Below are 12778 nucleotides of genomic sequence, written 5' to 3'. Positions count from 1 at the left end.
ATCGAGTCTGCAGTGTAATTGGTCCGCCCGTTCCCGGGCCTTCAATAGACCTGGTCCACTCTCTGAGTCTACAGTATGAATGGTCCGCTCGCACTGGGCCTTCAGTCTGCCTGGTCCACTCTCCGAGCCTGCGGCACGTCTGGTCCGTCCCTACCGGGACCTACAGCCTATCCGGACCGCTCGCTGGGCCTACGGGACAACCGGTCCGCCCTGGGTATCTTGTCCTACTGCACACAGCAGGACCCGCCTCAACCCAACTCCAGTCCAAACATCCATGTGCACATATACATACAATCATTTAACAATTCACAATCAATAATCAGATCAACAGATCACATAACATACCACCATCCTAACCAGGATACCGACCTAACATGTCACTAACATAGCATCTCCCTATCTCTCAGGATACCGATCTCAATCAGGTCTCTAGCATATACCATCCTAACTCACAGGATGCAAACATATCAAAGCAGTAACATAATAACAACTACCTGGATCTCAATCCGATAAGGGCCGGCCTTGGTGCCTTAGACCCCGTTGATATAGTGAGGATAACTCACCTCGAAACTGCCGGCTGAACAGATAATCCAAGCTACTCCGATCACGGATACGATCTCCACCACTGGACAACCTCCAATGCACTTAACTCAAAACAATAATCAACAATTACTAGAATACCCCTGGAAACCACTGATCCACCCTTGGTCAAAGACAAGGTCAAAGTCAACCCCTGACTAGCCCTACTCGCCGAGTCAACCCTCTGACTCACCGAGTTCCCATACTCAGAACTTCTCTCAATCTGCGACCTAACTCGCTGAGTCACCCCGAGACTCGCCGAGTCCAATCAACTCAGAGTCCACTCGCACACAACTCACCGAGTCATCCCTTGACTCACCGATTCTCGACTCAACCAGAGAATATCGGAACTCTTCGACAAGACTCGCCGAGTCCAAGAACAGAATCGACGAGTCTAAGGCTATCATCAACCTACTCGCCGAGTTGTTCATACAACTCGCCGAGTTCCAGGCTATCTTCATCCGACTCGCCAAGTTGTTCTTCCAACTCGTCGAGTCCCAGCTTATCTTCAAGCAACTCGCCGAGTTCACCCATGTGACTCGCCGAGTACCATCGATCTGAATCCATTCAGAAGCATTCCAAGCCGTGCAAACGATCCAAAACATAGATCTAGCCTTATACAACTCATCCATCACGTAAAGTGGCAAACTTTACGTGAATCCCAAGAGATCTAGGCCTTATTCACTTATAACTAGGGTTTGGGACTTGCAATCTTCACTAAACACTCCAACACAGGGACTTTCTTGCTCTCTGATTCTCCTCCTTCCAGATCTGAGGTAGCAACCTCAGATCTAACCTCTAGACTTCCATTTACATCCTTAGACAAGATCCCACAAACCCCAAATTGAAGAAACAACAAACAATCAGACCAAGAACGAGATATTACCTCCAATGGACGCCCCAACTGAAATGAAGTTGATTCCAAGAAAGCCCCTTGCCCCAAGCCTTCAATTCCCACAATTTCCCTCAAAAAACTTCTCCAATGCTCCAAAATACTCAACAATGGAGCTCCTCTGCGATTTAGGGTTTCTGGAACTCAAGAGGGAAATAAAGAGGCTGGGGAAGGAACATAATGTTCCTTATATAGGGCTCAACCCCGAGAATTAGGGTTTTCTCGACCCAGCGCCTACTCGCCGAGTCCATCTCATCGACTCGCCGAGTCGGCTACTTAACACGCGACCAAATCCCGACTCTACTCGCCGAGTCCAGCCATGGACTCGCCGAGTCACTCTTTCCCAAATAACACTTTTAGCCCTTCAACTCTACTCTTGCTATTTCGGGATGCTACATTATGAACTAGGAATTTTGAGAATTTCTAGATTTAAACATGGATTGTTAAGTAAAGATGAAATGAAATGTATCTAGTATACTTTAGGTTGAAAACCTAATTGGGGAAGCACTAGAATATTAAGAGGAGATATGCCTTATATTCTATTAAGTGCTAAATGATAAGTAAATATAGCATGCTTTAGGTTTCATACCTATATTGCTATTATTTGAGAAAGTTTAAGGTCTGTTGCCGACCTTGGTTTAGAAAATTCTATGTTCAGAATTCTAAGAATTTTCATAACAGAATTTACATGAAACTTTTCAAGGTGATAGAGAGACTTATGATAGTTGACATCGATAAGTTTATAAATAAACGATCGCAGGATATCCTAAAATAATAAATATGAAGTGTTATCGTAACTAGTGTATTACTACCAATAGAGTGGTATTATACATTTAAAGTATGCTTGATATATAATAACATCTTTGGAAGAAAGATGTGCGTTTGAAACACGTTTGGGTGAGATAAATGTGTTGGTACAAATCCATGAAGATGTTCCATCACTGTTCCGATTGAAGCCGTGATTGTTTATAGAGTTGGAAGAACCGAAGCTGGTGTTAAATACTTCGACAGTATCGAAATTTATGTGGTACAAGAATTAGAAGAATTAAAAGAAGATCAAAGGAAAGGCTAATGAAGTTTTTAGACTCAATAGGCCAAGACTTTGTGATATATTATCTAGTTCGAGTAGTAACCCTATACAAGATGTTTAGACTTAGTATTTAATAATACTGAGTGATGATTGACTTCTATCACATCCTTATGGTAGTTCGATTGTGTGTTAAGTTGTGAAAAGGCTGAGTGGCTTACTTGTTAGAGTAAGGTAGAGTACTTAGTTGAAGAAGATATACACTTATATTATTATATGAGAAGAAATGTTTTAGTTAGGAACGACAGAGAACCAAGTTGAAACTTGTAGAGCGTGCTGAGATGCAACTATAATGCAGACTTCTTAGGATAGACTCCTATGAAGCAGACTTAAAAGATACAACCATGAGAAGAAGACTTACTCAGATACAGGAATGACGATGTCATGGAAGGATAATGAAGTGAACAAATGTGCATTACATGAGTTAAAAGACGATGCAAGTAGTTGAAAACTGTTTATCTCCACGATACTAGAGTAAATTCTGGTATAATGTGTCTTGTAGAGTAGACACTACCCGAGATAGAATTTATATGAAGAAATGGAAGTAGAATTTCTCTCGACCTATGGAAAAAGTATTAGGATATATTAAATCAAGCATATGCATGAGAAGAATCCTAGAAGGCAAGTATAGGTAATCCAATATATGTTTGATGGAAACGTGAAATCCCTAGTTGAGTCCAGGAGAAATTTTTGTATGTATTTGTGTGTGCACGTTCATGTTTGATAAGTTGCTTTGTGATTTTGAATGGTGACTTGGGAACTGTGAGACAATACTTGGGACGAGTATGAGTAGGTGTGAATAGTAGTAGAGGCCTATACTACTAGAAGCACAGGACTCACACTTGGATCAGGAAAAGTCACAAGGTTACCAAGAAGCTAGTATATGATTCCATTTTATTCATGTGTGTCGTTACCTTCGATTCAGTAATGACTAAGAAGATAATTATCGTTCAAATCTTAATGTCATAAAGAATGGAGTCCGATTAATATAAATCTACAACGATAAAGTTGATTGGTTTAGAAAGCCATGTATTGAGTAATGACCAAACTTCAGTCAAGAAGGAGACGGTCGAGACAGTCGATAGAAATATAGCAGTCTTCATTAAAAAGTTGAGCAACCATTAACTAGAGATGTTACCTATTATGAAGGCGATGAAGAATTTAGTTATTCATGGAAGGATTATTGTATGAAATCCATGATTTAGTAATCAATCGAAATATTCTGTCATTTGACAAAATTGATGTGTATGTCCGAAAGCACGAATTAGAGATACGTGGTGCTATTCTTTCTATTCTGAAGCATCCACGTGTTGATCAAACTCTTTTTTTTCTTTATTCCATCGGCTTTATTTATTCGATCTGATTCTAATACAAGAGTTTGATTTGTTATGTGTCTTGTGCGTTATAAAATTAAAGGTCATTAGAATATGACCATTCGAGTTGATGTTATAGCAAAAGTAAAGGCCTTATCTTAAGTTTAGTCTATAAGCCAAGAAGGAGCAGGAGTCTGCAATGAGAATTGAGTTTTAACTCAAATATTAGGATCGAAGGCTCAATAGAGAATGATGAGCGGGTGCAGGTTTGAGGACTGCTAGTAATTAAGAAGTTTGAAGAGTTTGACAATCGTTTGGAAAAGAAAAGGTTAAATATCGTACATTTTAGATTACCACAGAGGAAGTAAGTTAGGACTGGAATGTTGTGACTAGTAATTTTCTCGTAAACTTTAGATCTGCTCACATCTTATTTTATTGTGATGCCTCAGATTCTTTCGTTCCTTATAAATTTGCACATTCTTTTCAAATTGCTTGTTAAGCAATTGTCTAATCATTTCATATAGATAACATAGGAAATATACTATTATTTGTTGATAAAGTCTATAGAGATAGTTTCATAGGAATTAAAGGTTATAATCTTCTTGCTAACCTGATTCTTATCTTCTTTCCCAACTTTGATATTATTTATGACATGAATCAATTGTCAAAGAACTACGCAGATCCCTTGTGCTATGAAGAGATGATATGCATCCCTATCGAAAGGAAGGACTCTTTTATGTCTACGGTAAAAATAATAAATTTCTTTCTTAAAAACTCATAAATTTATATCGAAGGGATATTCTACTTATCCGCCATATACAGTTAATACCTTGAAAGAGGAGAAGAAAACTGTGAATGATAACATTTGGATAATTATCGACCGACTGATTAAGAGTGCGTATTTTCTCTCCATACGTACAACGGTTCTAATTGTGAAATACAAACAAGTTTACTTAGACGAAATTGTGGCGAGACATGGTGTGCCACTAAAGATTATTTTTGAGCGTGATACTCGCTTCACTTCTCATTTTTGGGCGAGTATGAAAAGTGAATTGGGATCTCGAGTTGCTCCCTACAGAGCTTATCATCCCTAGAAAGATGGTTAGACGGAGAGAACAATCCAAACAGTAGAATATATTCTTCGTGCATGTGTCTTAGAGTTTGGTAGTAACTGTGAACACCTTTATGTTAGCATAATGTAGGACAGAAAATCCTTGGTGGTCCTGAAATGATTCAAGACACCACTGATAAGATTCAAATTATATTTAGGGAAAATAAGAATGAGATAAGAGCGACATATCCTCATTTGTCTAAGTCGTTGTGATTTCAGGGACGAAATCATCAAAAGGAGGAGGTATTTGTAACATACACGTTTTGAAATCGTGTTATGTAATTTGAAAATTTAATAATGTTATGAAATATTATGTGAAATTGAGTGTGTAGCTCCACAATATAGTTTTTACTAAAAATGAAGTTAAACTATGTTTAGAATCACTCATAAAATATTGGAAGTCTTATGAGATTCCAATTAAAAGCCAAATAGTGAAATTTAGCGAATATATAAAATTTGAAATAAGTAAAACTTAATTATTTAAAGTTGTAAAGAATCTCGTTAGAAACATTTAGGCGAAAACCTCATCGAAATCCGAGTTATAACGAAGAAGTTATGACCAGTCGAAGATCTGCGACAAAACCGGCACGACGCCAAATGACGTAAAAAGTGAGTTTTTGCTAAACAACTTTTTAGCCTAAGTGATCTAAATGAAACTCGTATTATTCATTAAACCGAGAATTTTGAAAAAAAGAACGCCAAAATCTGACTTCGTATGAACAAGTTATGATTTTTCTAAGTTTCAGCTTATTAGTAGACATCTAAAACCTCGAATTTTAGATCGAGTGATTTTTAGCCGACACAAATTGTCACACCCTAAAACCACGAACGGCGGAAACGTTTAGGGGTGGAGGATGTCATGTACAGTATCATAAAAGTGTAATATAATAAACAAGCAACAACATCATCCATTGCATTATAAGTAAAGTTTTATACATGTGTGTTCTTTCATTGTAATAAGACACCAAAAATATACAATCAAAATAAAAGACGAGACTTGACTGCTCCGTCTTCTCAAAACCTGTCCTCCATACCTATCTACTGGCGACCTGAGAACACAAGTTATTTTGGAAGAGAGTATCAGCTTTAAAGCTGGTGAGTTCATAAGTATATAAGTGTCATTGCTTTGTTTGTGAAAATCTGCTATGAATGCCATGTAAACCTTTAAGTGAAAAGGTTGAGGTAAGTATGAAATCCCTAGAAAAACCCTTATTTTCTATAAGTATGAAATGTAGTCTTCTACCAAGACTCGAATGTTTTGTATGAATGAAGTGTAATCTTCTTCCAAGACTCGAATGTTTTGTATGAATGAAGTGTCGTCTTCTACCAAGACATGAATGTTTTGTATGTATGAAGTGTAGTCTTCTACCAAGACTCGAAGGTTTTGTATGAATGAAGTGTAGTCTTCTACCAAGACTCGAATGTTTTGTATGTAAAATGATAGTTTTTCCTTTCTATTGACTAGTACTAGAGCACTTAGTCTAACTCCTCGTTTATGTGAAAGTAATCACAAAATAAAGTAAACCGGGAAAATATAATCATGTAAGTGTTATTGTCTTGGATTACCAGGACAAACACGACATCGCTGAAGCGAAAGATAGACCCTATGGAACATCCGAAGAGTGTCCCCTCATCCTCTGTAGTAGCAGCAGGATGGAAGGAGGGTTAGTCCTTGTATCGATCTCTTGATGCAGATCGTCAACCTAATGATCCTCCGAAGATTCACATCTCATCCACTGTTGCAACAGTGGACAGAGGGATAGTTAGTCCCGTCATTGACTACAAATCAAGTGACTACCTTAGACATCCGTAGACGTCATCGACCACTGGTGCTAATCAGTGAGATTCGGAATGGTAAGTCCCGCCGAAACATCCCATTGAACGGGGATAGGAAAGACAATTTACACAGTAAATACTAATAAATCATCCTCTTAGATCTAAGTTCAAGTATCCAAGGTAAGTAGTAAGTACAGGATAATGCACCTATGAAGAAGTGTCCCTGTATGGTATTCATGTAAGTGTGTTCATGTAACAGGTAAGTATATGTAAACATATTCATGTATCATATAATCCTAAGTACGTGTACTCATGTATCATGTAAGGCATTAGTATAGACTCATGAATGAACTGACTCTTGTTTGATATCTTCTGACTATCCCTATGATAGCTAACTGGTAAGTATGTGGTTGTTCAAGTAGGTTTATGCACCCTCGCAACGCCAGGGTGCAGGAAACTAAACGAAGGATGAAAACTATAATCTCTAACATATAAATGAACATATACGTATAAGTATAGTTTGATTCAAAAAGGTAAAATATACTGGTTTTGCAAGATATATAGGAGTTTTGAACAATAATTTAAAGTGACTTGAAGTCATTATACATTTCAAAACTAATACTTCTGTTATCCAAGTATTTTAAGATACAAAACCATTTCATGTGACTCCTTTTGAAATATGTGAAATCTATTGAGTGAAAACACAGTTATAACATACATAAAATTTATTTAATAACTTATTGTTTTCTACTTGTATTCCCCCCCCCCCATTAAAGCATTTAAAATCCTTTAAAACATTGATTAAGGGATATGAACTCACCTGTAGTTGGTGATTGGAATGAACTGAACGGTATCGGATTGCTAGGTGTCAAGCGAGGACTTGTGCACACACTACGATCCTAATGAACATATAATCACACATATATGCACTCAATTAGACACAAAAGACTAATTGATAATGTTTAAGACATCCTAGACATAGATAACACTTTATATAAGTGTTTTAAGCCGTAAGGACTTCATCTAAGCTACTGTGGGATAGGGTACTTGAGTTTAGGGTTTCCAAAGGACCCTACAAGAGAGTTTCCTCTCCTTAAACCATCACACACGGAGTTTACGGTTGTAAACTCTTGAGTTTACGGCCGTAAACTCCCAAACATGTGTGTTTGGTGTGTTTTGAAGTCCCATATGCTATTTAGAATTATTCTAACCTAGTGGCTATTTTCTTGGAAGGGTTTAAGGTCTATAAGTACTCCAAATAGGAGTTTACGGCCTCAAGGACATTTCCCCTTGGAGTTTACGGCCGTAAACTCCCATGGGGTGATTCGTTGGTTGCTTTCAAGCCTCTTGTACTAGTGGGATGTGTTCTAGACTTTTAATCCTTGCATATGAAGGCATTAGGCACCACTTAGTGCCCTTTTTAGGAGTTTACGGCCCAAGAACCATGTCTTGGCCGTAAACTCACTTGGTGAAGTGATTTTGGTGTGGTTTGGTCCTTCCATTTAGTGGGTACAATTTCTTGTAAAGGTCTAGGGCTTTAGGTGTCATGAAAACACCCTTTGTGATCATTTACATGGAGTTTATGATGGGTTTTGAGCATTCTAACACTTCCTAAGTGTACATGCAACCCTAATAACCTTGGATCTATGTTTGTCTAATTATCATGCAAAGTTGAATTTCCAAGGTTATATTCCTATCTAGCATACATGGGGAACAATTTTAACTTGAATGAAAGATAGAATAACTTACCTTGTTGTTGCTTATGTTCCTTGAAACCTTGTGAGCCTAGCACCCCAAGTGTGATGCCTCAAATGCTTCACACAACACCAAATGCTCTTGGAAAAACTCTTGAGATAACACACACTTCTCAAAATCGGCCAAGCCCTCTTGTTTCTTAGTGTAGCCGATTTTGGTGGAGAATATGCTTCTTATATAGTGTTGACACATCTAGGGTTACACCATGTAAACCCTAATGTGTCATGACTCTTCATTTCCATGACCCATGGGTTTGTAACTCCCATGGAGCATCCATGGAGCATCCTATGGGTAGAACCCAACTTGATAATCCATGGAGCCTCTTAGCCCACTATACAAGATATGGATGATTTACATAATCAACCCATATATTTAATTAGTTATCCTTTGATCACTTAATTAATTCCAAATTAATTCTTTGATCAACTAATCAAATAATATTATTAATATATTAGAACTTATAATATATTAAGAATCTCCAAGTGTTATTTCTCTCATTTAGTCTATCCAATTGCATGGTGCCATGCAACCCAAATGGACCATGCCGGGTCGGGTCAAGTACAAGCCCGAAATTGTTATGGACATAGACACCTTATCCAACAGTCTCCCACTTGGATAAGTCTAATAACTATATCTCTAGTACTTCAAGAACCGACCGGCAATCGTAGCTCTTTCAAGGTCTCTCGGAACTGAGAAGATGATGGTACGCCATTTAAGATAAGTGATCATATAATCCTCTGTTCTAGATATCAGCCGGACAAATACATGGAACATTGTCTTGCTTATTGTCCAACATTTGTTTCCCGATTTCCGATTTGTTTGACATAGAACTTAATTGAACACATCAACTTAGTTCTGACCGGGCCCGGTACATGGGTCAAAACAAAATCATCGAGGGGCCCAGATATCAGCTTCTAATCCAAGAAGGAACAGATAAACTTCGACTCATATGTTTGTTCTACCACTCATTGAATTACACACAAAAGTACGTTTTATAACATCGAGTTACCAATGCGGTTTCGTACAGTCAATGCATAACCAACTTGTAAGTAACAAATCATATCTCTAGGTTTGAAGACTTATATGATATTACCGTCTCACGATCACTCGAGATAAAATTCCATGAAGTGATTCCAGTGAGCGTGGGTTGAGTCCAATGCTCAGAACTTATGAGCACTCATGATTGTTGTAGCCTTGTCCAAGACCTCTACAACCAAACATGACAGTCTTGATTCATATCTACTTCCAACATATGACCGACTGTGGAGGTTTGAATAATATGTTATACCAAACAAAATTATTCTGGAAGTCAAAACATGCAAAAGAAATATAGTAAACAATCGACAAGAGATAGCAACACTTTACTCATAAATAAAACACTTTTATTCATCATCAAATGTCAATTACACTTTACAAATTTCGAGATTATCTAACTACTAAATCTAATATCATCCTTCAGCCCTATGCTCCGAGCATGCTGAAGATGCTTAACCCGAGTCAGTCCCTTTGTGAGGGGATCTGTCGGATTCTCATCTGATGATACCCTCTTTGCCACGAGGTGTCCTTCTTCGATCCGATGTCTAATGAAATGGTATTTTCTGTCGATGTGTCTGGATCTCCCATGATCCCTTGGTTCCTTGGCTAAGGCAACAGCACTTTCACTATCACAGAAAATTTCCATTGGCTCTTTAATAGCTGGTACAACTCCAAGGTCTCCAATGAAGTTTTTCAGCCATATCGCCTCCTTTGCTGCCTCGCTAGCTGCAATATACTCTGATTCACAAGTAGAAACTGCCACTGTCTCTTGCTAGGAACTCTTCCAAGAAATTGCTCCTCCGTTTAGGGTAAAGACCCAGCCCGACTGAGAGCGGAAATTATCCCTATCAGTCTGGAAGCTAGCATTACTATACCCTACAACTCTCAAGTCATCACTCCCACCGAGGGTAAGAACCCAGTCCTTAGTCCTCCGTAGGTACTTGAGGATATTCTTTACCGCAGTCCAGTGTGCCTTGCCAGGGTTCGCCTGATACCTGCTAACCATGCTCAAGGCAAAAGCTACATCGGGTCGAGTACACGTCATAGCATACATGATCGATCCTACAGCCGAAGCGTAAGGTGTTCGACTCATTTCTGCTATCTCAGCCTCAGTGCTAGGGCTTTGTGTCTTACTCAATCTGGTGTTACTCTGGATGGGTAACTGTCCTTTCTTGGAATCCTGCATGCTAAATCTCTTCAGCACCTTATCCAAGTAGGTACTCTGACTAAGTCCAATTAGTCTTTTACTCCGATCTCTCAAGATTCTTATCCCTAGAATATAGGCAGCTTCACCAAGGTCCTTCATAGCGAAACACTTCCCAAGCCAGGACTTTACTTCCTGCAGGGTTGGAATGTCGTTTCCTATGAGTAGTATGTCATCCACATACAATACCAAAAATCTAACTATACTCCCACTAGCCTTGACATACACACAAGATTCATCTTCACTCCTAGAAAAGCCAAATTCCTTGACCTTTTCATCAAAGCAAAGATTCCATCTGCGAGGTGCTTGCTTCAATCCATAAATGGATTTCTCAAGCTTACACACTCTATTAGGGTACTCGTTGCTGACAAAACCCTCTGGCTGACTCATGTAAACATCTTCAGCCAACTTTCCATTAAGGAAAGCGGTTTTGACATCCATCTGCCATATTTCATAATCATGAAATGCAGCTATGGCTAACAGAACCCGAATAGACTTAATCTTGGCTACCGGAGAAAAGGTCTCATCATAGTCCACTCCAGGAATTTCAGAGAAGCCCTTTGCAACCAGTCTACCCTTATAAGTGTGTACTTTACCATCCATGTCGGTCTTCTTCTTGAAGACCCATTTGCACCCTACTGTCTTACGACCTGGTACATTTTCAACCAAGTTCCAAACTTGATTGTCATACATGGATTGTATCTCGCTATCCATAGCCTCTTTCCATTTTGCAGACTCGGGGCCTGCCATGGCTTCCTCGTAGCTGTTAGGGTCATCTTGAATTACTAGTGTTTCATCACTAATAAGTGTCTCACCTTCTGCAGTAATATGGAATCCATAGTAATGCTCAGGTGCACTCCTAACTCTCGTGGAACGTCTCAGAGGTACAGATTTGTCAATTGGCTCAACAGGAGTTTCCTCCTCAAGTTGAGGGCTAGAGTTTGAAGTTCCTTCACCGCTTGATTCTTGAATTTCTTCAAGATCAATTTGCCTCCCACTGTCTCCTTGGCTTATAAATTCTCTTTCTCAAAAGACTCCTCTTCTTGCTACAAAGACCACATTGTCACTAGGTCTGTAGAAGAGGTAACCAAAGGATCGTTGTGGGTAACCGATGAAAATACACCTCTAGCTTCGAGGTTCGAGCTTATCATGAGTCTCGCGTCTCACGAAAGCCTCGCAACCCCAAATCTTGATGTGGTCTAGTTTAGGTACTTTACCAGTCCACATCTCGTGAGGAGTTTTGGCAACTTTCTTTGTAGGGACTAGATTAAGAATATGGGCGACGGTCTCTAAGGCATACCCCCAGAATGAGATTGGTAGCGTAGCTCGACTCATCATGGAACGAACCATATCTAACAAGGTTCGATTATGCCTCTCAGCCACACCATTCAACTGTGGTGTCCTGGGAGGTGTCAATTGTGAGACTATCCCACATTCCCTTAGATAGTCGAGGAACTCTGAACTAAGATACTCACCACCACGATCGGATCGAAGCATCTTAATGTTCCTGCCCAATTGATTCTCGACTTCCTGTTTAAATTCCTTAAACCTCTCAAAAGTCTCTGACTTATGCTTGATTAAGTAGACATATCCATATCTACTGTAATCATCAGTAAAAGTCAAATAATAACGATTAGCATCCCTTGTGGCATGTTTGAATGGTCCACACACATCCGTGTGTATAAGGTCCAACAAACCTTCACCCCTCTCACACGAACCTGTGAAGGGTGACTTTGTCATTTTTCCAAGTAAGCATGATTCGCAACTATCATCTGACTTTAGGTCAAACGACTCCAAGACTCCATCCTTTTGGAGTTGGCCTATGCGTTTCTTGCTTATATGTCCAAGACGACAATGCCATAAAGATGCTTTATCCAAGTTATTATTGGTAGAATCAATACACAAAATATTATTTCCTAAGTTATCTACAACAGATACAGCTTCATACACACCATCACAAGGTAATGCTTTAAAATAAAGAACATTATTAAAGAAAGCATCAATAGAACCAACTTCACTATTAAAT

The sequence above is a fragment of the Lactuca serriola genome, chromosome 5 (assembly GCF_051521515.1).
Source record: "Lactuca serriola cultivar US96UC23 chromosome 5, Lser_US96UC23_V15, whole genome shotgun sequence".
Classification (NCBI taxonomy): Eukaryota; Viridiplantae; Streptophyta; class Magnoliopsida; order Asterales; family Asteraceae; genus Lactuca; species Lactuca serriola.
The sequence above is the reverse complement of the archived record's forward strand: the minus strand, read 5'-3'. Positions refer to the sequence as shown.